Raw genomic sequence first — 14,774 nt, forward strand, 5'->3', positions numbered from 1 at the left:
TTTGCAAATCTTTTACTTTAACCCAAGAAACACTATAATACTCAAATGCCAGACAGCATCACAGTCAAATTAGATTGTCTAGAGCTGGAAAGCAATTTTTGCCAGTAAGATATAGGCTGACATAAATGAGGTGAAAGACAAATGGAGATATGCATGTTTTCTGTTTGGAGTGTATATTAGAAGTTGTGATGTAGTGTTTTCTATGCATAGCTTTAAAAATGGACTTTTTTATGGTTTTAATCTAAGTTAAGGTTGGGAGGACCTGAGGCAGATAAAAACAAAGCATTTGAGTAATTGAGTGATATTCAGACAAGCCTGAACAATGAATAAAGTAGTGAAATCCAGTCAGATCTGTGAAGGAGTGGAATAAATCTTTCAGGCTTTCCTTATAAATATTAATTTACAGACTACACCAAGTACTATGTATGTTCATGTGTCTGTATATCTATCAAAGGTAAAACTCCACTAGCTAATCTCCATAGGATGCAAGCCATTAGGTAATTCCTCCTTCTCCTTTAAGTTCTGTTCACTAATTTTTAGGTAGCCATTTGTGTTAGCTCTCAATGGTGTATGTTTGTGTGCCTGGGAATGTGGTAAGTTATTTATGTTGCTTTTCTTGTTTTCAAGGTTTGGTTGTTTCTGACACACTTATTAAGTGACTGCTATGTAAGGACAGAAGGACAAAAAAAAGAAAAAAAAGAAAGATAACCAAAACAGAAAGGGACCCTCATATTTAGGAGGCATAGACAAAAGGGGGTTGCAAAAGGTAACATCCTAGGAAAAATGCAAAGTAGAACTAAAAAACGTATAGAAAATAATCCAAAAAAGTACTATGCAATTTCATAAGATGTGATTTACATTTGGGGTTGAAAATAATTCAAACCATTTACCTATTATTTGAACATCTTACTACTTCCTAATGACCTAAAAACCACTACAGTGAGATCTACATAATTATCTGAGTGCTCTATATATGATTGTTGATATATCTTAATCAACATGTCAAATTTTGGATTGAGCTTCAATTTTAGTTTAGAGAGAGGGATGTTCTCTGAGAGGACTGAATGTCCTGAATTTGGGGTTAAAATCATTAGGAAAGATTCCATTCCACCTTTCTTCATGTGGAGTTTTAGTCCTTTGATATGAATAACTCTTGTGATTTAAACAAAAAAGAGTATAGGATTTACTGCATATTGGGTCATCTTATCTCAAAATTTTATTATTTTTTCTTGATAAACTTTGTACTCCCATCAAAATACCACGTAAGAATAATACAAAAATTAATTTAAAAGATTACCTACTGCTATGTTTACTTTCTTCACCAAGGAAAATTTTTTCTTTCACATGAAAGCATTGTATTTTGCTTGTTAACGAAAAGCTGGGAGGAAGCTAGTTTATTCTGGAGTTTGAAAATAAATCTCAGAAATGAAAGAGTTTTTTCTTGTTTTGTTTGATTTTTAGCTATCATTTCACCACAGTTCATTACTGTAAATAATTCAAGTAGATAACAATCTTTTAAATGATCATTGAAAGGAGATAAATATTGCTTAGTTTAAATTATAGAACACAAATTTCTTGATTTTGTAAAAAATAGCCCTAAAGTTAATGAACCATTCTATATACGACAAAATTCATTTTTAGAAATAGCATGGATCAATAAAAAAAAAGCTAAGGGAGACTTCCATTCAGATAAAAGGAGTAGCTCATTCACCAACATTTCTCAACCCTTAATTTATGTACTAAATTCTTATTCAATTTTATGGTTAACCCTCTGTAAAGATCATCAGCGTATTTTTTGCACATGCATTTACATAAATGAAAAATGAAGAAATAATTTATGTCTATTTACAATTCAGTTTTTTTATCTGAGCTCATTACATTAATTGATATCACTGATATATTTTTATTACACTTCCAAATTATCATGTTTTAGACTCTAAAAAAGAAATGATTCCTTGATTTAACAGTTTCATATACATATGTGCATATATGTACATATATGGTTTTCATACATATGAATAATATGTGAAAGTTTACATATATATGTATATATGTAGGGTGTCACAAAAATGTATATATATTTTAACAGCTGATTTCTATTACATTTTGAAAATAAAATGTATTTTAACAGTGTTAAGCGCCAAGCCTGTTTTGCCTTCCTTTCCGTTTGGCCCGTGATATCTGATTTCACCGATATGCTGGCGGCACCAGTGACTGACGGGTTCGGATGGAAAGTAGTGTCAGTCACCAGTGACTGACATGGAGCTTAACGTGTTAATAAACAATTACTTTATAATTATTCAAAGTATAATACATTTTTGGGGTCACCCTGTATATAATTATAGTTATATACAAATGCATATTTTATTATCTCATAAAGTATTTATACTTGGAAGTTCCATAACATTCCATTAGAAACCTCTATGAAATGATAGGGGTTTCACAGCAAGGTTAGATATGACAACTCTCAAAGGGTACAGTAATGAATTATATCAAACAAAAAAGAGATAAAGATTGTAAAAATATCCTTTCTGTTTCTTTTAGAAGCCCATTATAGTTGTATTCTTTACATTTCTGTCTATGATACATCTCAAATAGCACATGGCATAAGGTAGGGGTCAAGGTTCATTTTTTTCTTTGGGGATATACAGGTATGAAAATGGAAAGAAAGCTCCTTAAACTTTAAATTATGTTGGCAATAGCATTTCTGTACCATCTGTGTTTTACTTTGGTCTTTCCTATTCTCCTAGTAAGTTTATTCTCTCTCAATTTTTGTAGATTTATAATAGGCTTTAAAATCAGATATTGTATCTTCCAACTAATAGATGTACATGATTCAAGTTTACTGGCTCCAAACCCATTGGCACCTTATCATACAGCAAAATGCCTCTCAGATCATTCTTGAAAATCTGACTATCTGAAATGATTTTAAAATTTAAGTAGAATAAAATAGCTCCAAAGATATGGATCAAAATATAAATAGGCACATTGAGTAGATTCATGTTTGGCTGAATTATAGATAAAAGATTTGGCCATCTTAACAGACTCACGCACAATCTACTTCATCATATAGCAAAAATAATTATGATATATGATGAATAAAAAGGTTTTTTAGTATTGCTTTTGCTCCTTAAATCTCCTGTCCAAGGTATTCGAAAATGATTTCCTTCCCTGGCCTCCAAACCTTCACAAACACATCTCATTCCTCCAAAACCTGGTACCTTTAGCTTTTCCTTCTCACCAGTGTATCTTTAACTTCCTGCTTTGACACCTGTTTCCTGTTCTTTGTATAGAAATATATTCAAATCATGCATGACTAAAAACAAAGCAAAACAACACAACAAACTAACCTCTCTTAATAAAACCCTCAATTCTGCCTCTAATTTACTATCTTATCTCTTCCTTCTTCACAATTATGTTCTTGAAGTATCGATTTATATTTATTTATACCATATACATAATCATCTGTCCTCGTCCTATTCTGAAACACTGGTCAATGTCATTCTAGTCTCTCTTTCAGTGGCTAGAAAATTCCACTTTCTCGTAGGTTTTCTTCTATCATTCTATTCCTCCTCAGCTTATCTTACCACTGATTACTCTATTTGTCATTAAAGCAGCACTTTGAAAATAAACTGAATATATGAAATTGCTCCTAAACAAATGGTGCACGATTTGGAAAACAGAAAGCCTGAATTTAAAGTAGTAGGTAAAACCCACCCATATAAAACAGAGGTCTTTTTTTTAAAGCTATTGAATAACATTAAATACAGTTGAGTTCAAAGCAGTATCATAAACTGAACAATCAGAAAGTATTTTCCTTGCAGTGTATAGAAAATTAATGTCTTTTTCCCAAATGACATTAAAATTTAAAAAATTAGAATCTAAAAGTAAAATTTAAAAAATTAGAATTTTAAAATATAGGAGTCTAAAAGATCATTATTAATTTAAAATGCTTATAGACTCCTAAAAATAGTGTCTAAATTTTAGCACCTCAGATTTTTGCCTACTTAATCTACTCAACTCATTCCCTCATTTAGTAAACATTTCATGATTCTGTAGCCGTTTTATGAATTCTCCTATAATTGTAAACCAAAATTAATAAAATATGTCTTGCTTTCAAGAAATTCACACTAATGGAAGACTGGGTAATTTAATTATTTAATATTACATATTTAATTTAACATTCCATATGTAATATTAATATTTAATTTACATAATTTACTGAAACAATGTCACAAGTGCTACAACAGATGTGGAACACAGTGGAGCTCAACTAAATTTGTCAAGTGCAAAAGGAAAAAAATGAGGTCTAAGTAGAAAAGAATGTTGACCTGATTCTTAATGGACAATTGTTTTTTCCAGCTGATTGAAAGGTCAAATACTTGTCAAAACAGAGGACGTATATGTGCATAAAAGATAAAGAGAAAAAAAATCAAATCATTAAAATATCTGATAACTTCTGAGAACATTCTAGAGTTTAGTTGATAAGTCAATGAAAGACAGATATGTGTGTGTGCGCATGTGTATTCATTCAGAAGGTTCAGGAGATGGTGGCAGGGATCTAAATTAATAACAAAAAGTGAAAATGATTACACAAATACCTAAGAATTTAAAAGTATAACATCTTACTTATTGAAGTATTTAAGTAAGGGAAGAACCAGAAAGCTATAAAATTTGAATATTTTTGAAGGGAAAAGGGAATGATAAATCTGGTAAGATTTTAGAAAAAAAAAACAACAAAACGACTGAAGTTCTAGGAAACAAGCAGGAAGAATATTTATAAGAGTGCTCTTCAAACATCTCTGATCATAATATTTAGCTAAGGCACTGGTTTAAGGAATACTTAATCAGGGCCCTGGCTCTAAGTTCATGACCCAGTGGTTTGGGGATGGTACATAGGATTTGGAGTTCAATAGTTTTTCTTTATGATCATGCATGTTGGAAAGCACTGATTTAGGAGGTATTTTTAAATTATTTTTACTTTCATTGATTTCAGAGAGGAAGGGAGAGGGAAAGAGAGATAGAAACAACAATGATAGAGAATCGCTGATTGGCGGCCTCCTGCACTCCCACACTGGGGATTGAGCCTGCAACCTGGGCATGTGCCCTGACCAGGACTCAACCGTGATCTCCTGGTTCATAGGTCGATGCTCACCACAACCACTGAGCAACACCAGCTGGGCAGGAGGTATTTTTTACTGATAAATTAATAAAAACAAAGATTGATATAATCTTTAAGACTCAAGAAAATGAACCTTAAATTTTCCTACTTCAGGCTCATTTACAGGTGAGTTTTGGGAAGAGGGCCTTTTCTATTGTTGACAGAAATAACACATAATAGACAAACACCCATTTGAAATTCCCACTCAAATAAATGTTATTTATTCTATTTGAAAAATAAATGACCTGCAAATATCAAAGATCTCTGAAAAATCCACTTGACTCACTAAAGCAAGTTTTAGCTTTCACATTTAGTGTTATTTCTAGTGTAACCACTGTAACATAAAAATGATGGCTCCTCTAAGGGATTGTCCAAATGAGTTAAAATTTTAGCTTCAACCTGGGTCTCCCTTAACTCAGTTCTTTCTCCCCTCCCGCAAGAAATGTTCTTAAATTAAAATGATCCCTAGGAATTTTTGTGTAAAATATGGACAGATTTGGTATCACTTTTAAAAGAGCCCTGAGACTTATACAGTTTTCTAAGTATATTTGGTTTGTGGAAAATCATAGATCTCAACAGTATAGATGCCGAAATGTGTTTTGAATAAAAGATACAACGTAGTGATTTATTCTAAGGGTTAATGAGCCAGAATTTTGCAATTTCACATTAGACTGTAGGCTGCAACAATAAATTTATTTTAAGAAATAAAATAACTAGGACTGATGGAAATTTTTTTAAAGGAAACAACCTACAACAAATAGGGACAATACCTGAAAAATCTGTGATTTATATATACATATATAAATGATATATAAATGTATATCATTTACAGTGCAGCTGCTTTCTAAAAAGCCAGCAATAAATGTTTTTGAGAGCTTAGGTACTTTAAATAGATATATTTTCAAATATAGGACACAAATTGAGCCTGGTTTTATATAATACATTTAAATATTCATAGAAAGTCCGCATTCCAGAAACACTCTAAGTATGCAAATTATAGTTTATAAATGTAGACCTCAAAGTGAATCTCAATTCTAACATGAAAAGAAATTTTCATATAAGGCTATAGCTTTAAGAGAATAAATTTAAGTAGTGTTTTTGGAATAAGAGAAAGAATGTGTGGGGGAAATCTCCAATCATTTAAACAAGGGTTTCAGGAACTCATTCCAATCAGTACAAATATTTGTTTACACAGTCAGAATCAGATGAGAAGGTCCTATAAAATAATATATTAGCTTATATACTTTCTACTGAAAGAACATTTGCAATAAAAATATTTAGTAGTAAATATGATGACAGATATTTTTTATTTGCCTGAGCCATAATGAATGCAGAAATGGGACAGAAGAATTTCATAAATTAGAAAAAAGGGGCAGGATAGAAAATTGAATACCTGTGTATTCATCTGGAATCATTCATTTCTTCACTTATTTATTAAGTATTAAACATGTCATCTAAGTATGATTACCTAATGGTTTGCACAGTTCTGTGAACTTGGAAAATTATATATTTTCATATTTCTTCATGAATTTCTTCAATTCTGATTAAGAAGTAATTAGAATTGGACTTGTCCTTCTACCCTAAACAAATGCAAAACTAGATGAAATATATCAAGTCACCATGTTCAGGCACTGAATAACAGAAGTACAGGACCGAAATTGTTGAGTGAAGGGAAGCATGAGATGAGCTCTATATTCATTTTAGATCCTGACTGTGGCACCTGGAGGTAGAACCTAAGAAGAGTCTCACGGAGCTGTGGCAGCAGAGGCTGGAGTTTGCGGCTGCTAAGCAGTGGGAACTTGTGATCAGAGCATGAGAAGAGAGAGCCAAGCAGAAAAGTAGCCCAAAGTTCCTGTGGGGTTTTCTGTGGGCTCCGGATTAAGGGCGGGACTAGTGCTCAGGATGAGGCACTTTGAGCCCTGGAAAAGAGCAGCTGCTTCAAGACTGAGAACAGAATGAAAACACTAGAGGTCTTATGGTGGGAAACTTTGAAGTTCTCCTCCAGTCAGAGTAGAGTAGCCTATCATTTAGATAAGACACCAAAGAGGCCACAGTGTAGGAATGATGATTATGCCCTGGAATAAGTGCTACTCTTGACTTACCTTTGCAAAGCTTAAAACCAATCTTTGACTATAACAAAGGGAGTCTTTAGTGACTTTTTCAGAAAATATTCGAACCTCTTAAAAAAGAAGATGACTCCTTTAAGATACCGTAAACAAAATGACACCACATATGTAAGATATGCAAATCTATGCTCTGTGAGAAAAAAACAAACAAAAAACAATCAATAGAAACAGACCCTAAGACCTTACAAAGGTTAGAAATAGAAGAAAAAAATTTTAAGAATGAAGGAATATATATATATATATATATATATATATATATATATATATATATATATATCCAGTGAAATTAAAAGCAAGATATAGTCTTAAGGTATAAACATATGGGAAATCAACAGAGAAATGAATACTTAAAAACATTAGAAATTTAGAATGAAGAATAAAATACCTAAATTAAAAAAAATCACATTATTGGGCTAATAACTAATTGTAGATAGTAGAAAAACAGCCTAAAAACTTGAAGACATTTTTAAAAGTCCAATTTGAATGACAGAAAAATAGAATGGAATAAAAAATGATCAACTTCAATAACTATGAGAAAACCTTAGTCAGCCCAATACACAGGTAATTGGAGCCCCAGTAAGAAGATAGATGTACTCCAAAAATAACTGAAAAAAATAATGTAATGAATTTCCCAAATTTGTGAAAATATCTATCTATAGATATCAAAAGTTTAATCAAACCAAAGTGGAATAAATACAAAGAGAAATACACCCAGGCACACCACACTCAAACTGAGGGTTAAACAAAATACATTATTAAATCATTTTTCCTTGTTTACTTTTTGTAATGTGACTTCTAGAAAATTTAACAGGACATCTTTAACTCACATTATATTTCTAGTAGACAACTCTGTCTCAAGTTTAGAAAGGGATCCACATCTAGTTAGAATGAGAGTCAGGGAGGGAATTCATCCTTAAATTTTTTTCAGAATGAGAGGTGAAGAGAACAGTGTATGCTAGAAAACAGGAGATGCAAGGTCAGAAATTAGAAAGTGAGAAAGTTTAATGCTTGTTTGAAAAATAACAGATAATGGTGTCTGGTCAGAGCACATAGCTATTGATGAGAAGTGATTGCAGATTGATTGAATAACCTCAGTATTTTGTTCAAAGTAGCAAAAATTCCCAGGATATAAGTCCATATTTAATACTTTGCAACGTCAAATTTAAAGGAGGTTGCTATTACAATGGCTAATATTTTTTTTTTCTCCCACTCTGTGACTTCTCTTGTTATTATAAAACTTATCTTAAAGAGCCAAAGTCTTAAATTTTGGTTTTCTACTAATTACATTTTTCTTTAGAAAACCTATTTTATTTTTTACATAAAAACCTATTTTTATTTTTTAAATTATTTATTTGTATAAAATTTATTGGATGACACTGGATAATAAAATTATATAAGTTTCAGGTGTATAATTTTAAAATATATCATCTATATTTTGTATGTTCACCACCCCAAGTCAAGTCTCCTTCCATCACCATTTATCCCCCCTTTACCCTACTATTTATCTTATGTTATTTTTAAAATTCTTCCATTAGCATGAATAGATTAAAAAGATAATGTCTTCCATTATCATAGACAATCAATTGTCTATGGAATTGATTTTTTTTTTTTAGGTTTATGCTTAGTCTGCTCATTGTGAGAGTGAATAACATACCACTTCCCTCTCTAACCCTGTTGTAAGTAAACTGGCTTTAAATTCATGAAAGTATTAAAAAGTGTTTACAGTATACAATACTTAAAGGAAAAACAGGAAGGCAAATTTTTAAATGGTGGCCTCCAGAATAGTATGCATTGGCTTATATTACATAGGTTACAATACAAAAGACTAAGAACTTCTCAACTGTGTGAGACAACTATACGTATCCATTAATAGGTTCAGATTTTTGTGTTACAATGAGTAGTTAACATGGGGGAAAAATGCTCTATAATTATGGTGATCTCCATACAAGTGTGACCATAGACACACACAGAAAAATGAATTATGTATATACTTCAGTGATATAAAGCATATCACTTGTCTCTGATAGTTCTGAAAATTGAATACACATTATGGTTACCTATAAAAAATGTCTTTTTTATATATACTAGGAATAATATACATAGTATATATGTGTATGTACATACATATATACATATATACACACATATATACACATACATGTGTACACGTAAAAGGTAGACTACCTTGTACACTGAAAACATTTCATTTTTATTAACATATTTATATTGATTTCAGAGAGGGAAGGAGAGAAGGAGGGGGAGGGAGAGAGGGAGAGAAACATCAGTGAGAGAAAATCATTGATCAGCTGACTCCTGCACACCCCACATTGGGGATTGAGCCCACAACCCAGGCATGTGCCCTGACCAGAAATCGAACCGTGATCTCTTGGTTCATAAATTAATGTTCAACCACTGAGTCATGCCAGCCAGGCTCATATACATTTTAAATTTTAATTATAAGTATAATAAACATATTTTTTCAACTTCCATAAATCTAAGAGATAACCTAGAACCATTTATATTTGCTACAATGAAATTAAGTTCATTAGTATTGGTTTATCAAAAAAAAATTCCTGTATATTGGGAACTCCAGCCAAGTTCTGGTCGGGGATTATCTTAAAGTATTCTTTGTACCCATCATTACTGAAATTAATAAAATGCTAGTTCCTGCACTCAAGAAATTGTCTCCAGAAGATAAAAGAGTATAGATAGATGCCATCAAATGTGAAGAGTGACAAGAGAGCTCAGGGGTGTTCTTTGGAAAAGTATCTTAAGGAAACCTCCTGCTGTGTATCAAACCTGAACACTGAAACTGGAACAAGTTGAAATTTCATGATTATTAAACAAAGACAAAAATGGCTTTGTCTCAAAAGTGCATTTTGATACTTCATGCTAAAATGCAAAATATATTGGGTTTATTCAAAATGATTACTGAACTCATGTTTATTCGAAGTTTGATTTGATAGGCTTCCTTCTTTAAATTATTGAAGATCAGACTAAAATAAATAAATTATTGACTAAAAAAGCACAATGATTTGAAAATATTTCATGCCTAAGGAGTGTAAATGCTAAATCAAAGTAACTCCTTTTTTTAGTAAATTATTATGATAGTTAATTTCTTTTCAAAATTTGTATCTGCTTAGAACTGAAATGCTTTATTAGGAAAGCATCACTGGAGACTGCAGTTGCTAAACAGAAAGTTATTCAGAAGGCCATTATAATACCTGTTTTCCAATCTCTGAAAATAAATGGCTTGAATGTAAAATGATGGGTATTATCCTATATACTAAAAGCCTAGGTGGCATCGCACGATGCCCTTGTGTGACGTTGTCACAAGATGGCCGGTAGGGGAGGGCAGTTGTGGATGATCAGGCTGGCAGAAGAGGGCACTTGGGGGCAATCAGCTGGGGGTGACCAGGACTGCAGGGGAGGACAGTTGGGGGTGATCAGGCCATAAGGGGAACAGTTAGGGGGAGATCAGGCCGGCAGGCAGAAGTGGTTAGGGGCCATCAGACAGGCAGGCAGGCAAGTGGCTAGGAGCCAGCGGTCCCAGATTGTGAGAAGGATGTCCGACTGCTGGTTTAGGCCTGATCTCGGCAGTCAGACATCCCCCAAGGGGTCCAGATTGGAGAGGGTGCAGGCTGGGTTGAGGGACAACCCCACTCCCGTGCACGAATTTTGTGCACTGGACCTCTAGTGTTTAAATATGAATCATTGACATCACTCCCAGAAGACAGTGCTTCTTTCCAGTGACAGGGGTCACAGTAGAATATAAACTAGGTATTTTTATAAATGCTTCTGGGTAGGTAACTTAGTCCTGCTTTTCTGGATAATCTCAAAGTACTCATTAAATGAAAACTTTCACATATTATACTATGAATGATTTCTGAAATGATGGAAAAGTCAATCTCAACAGCTCACTGCTTGTCTACCCCATTTGATACTGTGGTCTTGGCTTGAAGCAGCTGTTATAAGTCAGTACCTTGACAGATAAATGACATTTGTTTAATTTAAATGACAGTCATCATGCTGCCTTTTGTTCCAAAGCTCTATGAGGTTAATTGAGCAGATATGAAAAATTAGCCAGGCTAAAATTGCCTCTGCTCTAAGTCAGAATTATTAATATACTGGCCTTAATTTAGAGCTTCTTCATTTGCCATGATAGACTGAATTATGTAGACTGTTTAAGGGAGAAATGTTAATAGTAATAACCTAATTTAAAATTTTCATGTGACCAGAAATTTCAGCATAATAAATTTAACAGATTTCAAGTTCTTACCATGGAAATATGGCTCTTCTATAGAAACTGTTTATGCCACTACATGGGAAGAAGAATGTGACAGTAGGTCTTATCAATGACTTTTAATTTGCAAGTTTGCTTATGACATTCAAAACCATTTCACACTAAATATAATCTTAGATTTCATGAATGCACAGTGTCTTTCCACGTTCTGTACAATGTGTTGCAGACTTTGTGTCCTATAGCGGAGTAATTAAGGCCACATCCATTCCGTTTCTATATAGCAAGTAATTACAGAGGTGATTGGAACATTTCTACAGAGGATTAGCTTAATTTATCAACCAGTGGCTCTTGTGGAATAAATGAACAGCAGCACCCTTCAGCTAAATTGTCTTCCATCCTCTACCTATAGAATATGAATGAGATGATTTACAACAGTCCAATGAATTCTATGCCCAATAGTTAAGTACAGCTCCCAAAGTGGGGACCACAGGGAAAGCTAGAAGCCTATGGAGAAAAAGTACTATTTCCTAATGCATCTCTTGCATACAAATCCACTTCTTTCCCTTCTAAACTGTGTATTTTCAGTTTCCATATATAATAAAAGCATATCTTATGTATGAATTAGGTACTAAATTTGGACAGCTTTTATAGTTAGAATTATACTTTGAAATTCCTTAAATCTCAAAGATACAACCTCTGAATGCCAAAAAGGCAAATAATTTCTTTCAAGGTGTTAAGGTGACATCATTTATTTATAGTAATTATTTTAACAGCTGTATTTAATTTTTTCATGTGTTTTATATTTCAAAAAATATTTTGCCTATGTATATATTTTGTTTTCATTAACCAGAGATAATGATTTTCTAGAAGACAAGAACTCTGGCACTTAATCCATTAATACCTATAACACAGGCACCCCCTGTCCTCACTTCATTTATTTAATGGAATTTAATTGTGAACATGAGCTTGACACACTAATCAAGCCACAGAGAACTTGAGGCTGCAGGCATTGTAAGCAAGAGTGCATAGTGAACTCTGTGTACGGATGCCATGAGATATTAGGAATTATCTGAAGGTAATATTCCTATAAGGACAAAGAGGCTTCTTTGAAGTTACCTGAATTCAGACAGAATTTTTTAATGAATGAGGGAAAAAGAGACCACTAGGTTAAGGTGAACACCAAATAATATGTTGTCTGTATGGCTATTATTTCCATCAATGGCAAGTTTTAGAAGATAAGACAAAAATAATAAAGCAAAATAAAACAAAAGCAATGTTTGGCCTTTTCCAGAGTTTTACTCTAATTTTGTTAATGATGGACAGGCCTGGAGATCCAATATGCCCAATGTAATGTATTTTGTTAACTTAAGTCTGTGTTTCCTGATTCATGGTCCAAGGTGTTTAGATAGTATTCCTGGTGTCAGAAAATATCCATGTTGCCTAGTTGGTGAAAATTGTGAAACTATGAACTATTTTTCCTTCTTTCAATACCTTTTTTTTTCAATTTACCTTTTCTTACTTAAAGTAAATTCAGGCCTGTAATTCAGTTTAATGTATTACATCAACTTTAGAATGTTATTAAAGATGTTAATAAGGAATTTGTTTAGCCTCTTTTCATAGACTTTAAAATCTTTCATCCTGAAGTATCTGCTGGTATGTGCATACCTGTATATTAAAATGGGAAATAACCAAAACAATTTACATGTGGATATTTTTTAATATGCACACTGAAGAAAAAGAAATCATACAGGAGGGCTTTAATTATCTGTAACTTTGTAGAAATTAATTTATGATCAAATATAGATTGTGCTTAGAGATAATTTGGATTCTTTAAAATTAAGGATATTTATATACTCTGATAACAGCAATTAGAAGATAGAATATTCTGCATACTGAAAAAAAATCAACTAGAGAGAAACATAATAAGAAATATATGAGAGAATAGAAGCAATGAGTAACAAATTCAATTCAGCACTCCTGAAAGAAACTTGAGCATAGTTAACTAAAAGAAAGCATTCTCAAGAAAGACAATGTTCTTTGATAAAATGATTCAAACATCATAGAATGTCAAAGATCCCCAGTATTATTCTATTAAATTATAAATATGATCAATCATTAAAAATTGCATTTTAAAAAGCTGAACAAGCTGATTTTTAAAATTCATTTGGAGGAATAAATATGCAAGAATAGCCCTGGAAACATAGAAAACAGGTGGAGAGTGATATATTAATGTATAGACTATAAATTAACAAGTGTGCTGATTAGTTAAAAAGTAGTACATTAATAGACAAAAGATATATTTTAAAAGAATAAAAATAGATTTAAATGCATAAGGGAATTTAATCTATGGCAAAGGTGGGGAGGAGGCAATTTTAATAAATACAGCAGGGACAAATGTATATCGAGGAAGAAAAGTATAAAACTGTACTAAATTCTATAATACAATAATATAAATATCAAATGCATTTAAAGTCCAAAAGTAAGTTAAAAATCAAACTATGTAAACAACATATCAGTTTGTAGTTAGGGAATGTAGAAAACTTTTCTATGACTTAAAGTTCAAAATCCATAAAGAAAAAGCTTTATATACATATGTATCTATATATACATGTATATATATGTTAAATGCATTCATTAAAATTAAAATATTTTTGACAAAAATTATAAAATAAAATAATGCATTCATTAAAAATTAAAATGAAAAATGACAAAAAGAAAAGATGTATTTATAACATAGAAAGGTGTAATATTCCTAACATATGCAATGTTCCTAAATATTGACCAACAACTTGATAAAAAATGGGTTTAGTGTATAAATGTACAAACAATAAGTAATGAAAATATCCCCAAGAGTATGAAAAGGTGTTTAGTCCAGCTCATATTTATAACTGGAAACAAATTTTAAAACTGCATTGATATGCCATTTACCATATATCAAATTCAGAATGTTCAAAGGTTGAGTAACATGCTATGATTTTAAGGTTGTTCCAATGGGAGGCTGAAACATTCTCACATTGTTGATGGAGAAGAAAATGGTACAGTCACTACTGCTGCTGCAATACCTAGCTAAATTATGTATAAATCCCACTTCTAGCAATCTACTCTAACATACAATGTAAAAATATAAAATACAAAATTTTTGCATCATTCATAGAAAACAAAAAGACCAGGACCTGTTATGTCCACCCAACAGAATACTATGTATCCTTTATTTCATTTTTGAAATATATTTTTATTGATTTCA

The sequence above is a fragment of the Myotis myotis genome, unplaced genomic scaffold, assembly GCF_014108235.1.
Source record: "Myotis myotis isolate mMyoMyo1 unplaced genomic scaffold, mMyoMyo1.p scaffold_m19_p_5, whole genome shotgun sequence".
Classification (NCBI taxonomy): Eukaryota; Metazoa; Chordata; class Mammalia; order Chiroptera; family Vespertilionidae; genus Myotis; species Myotis myotis.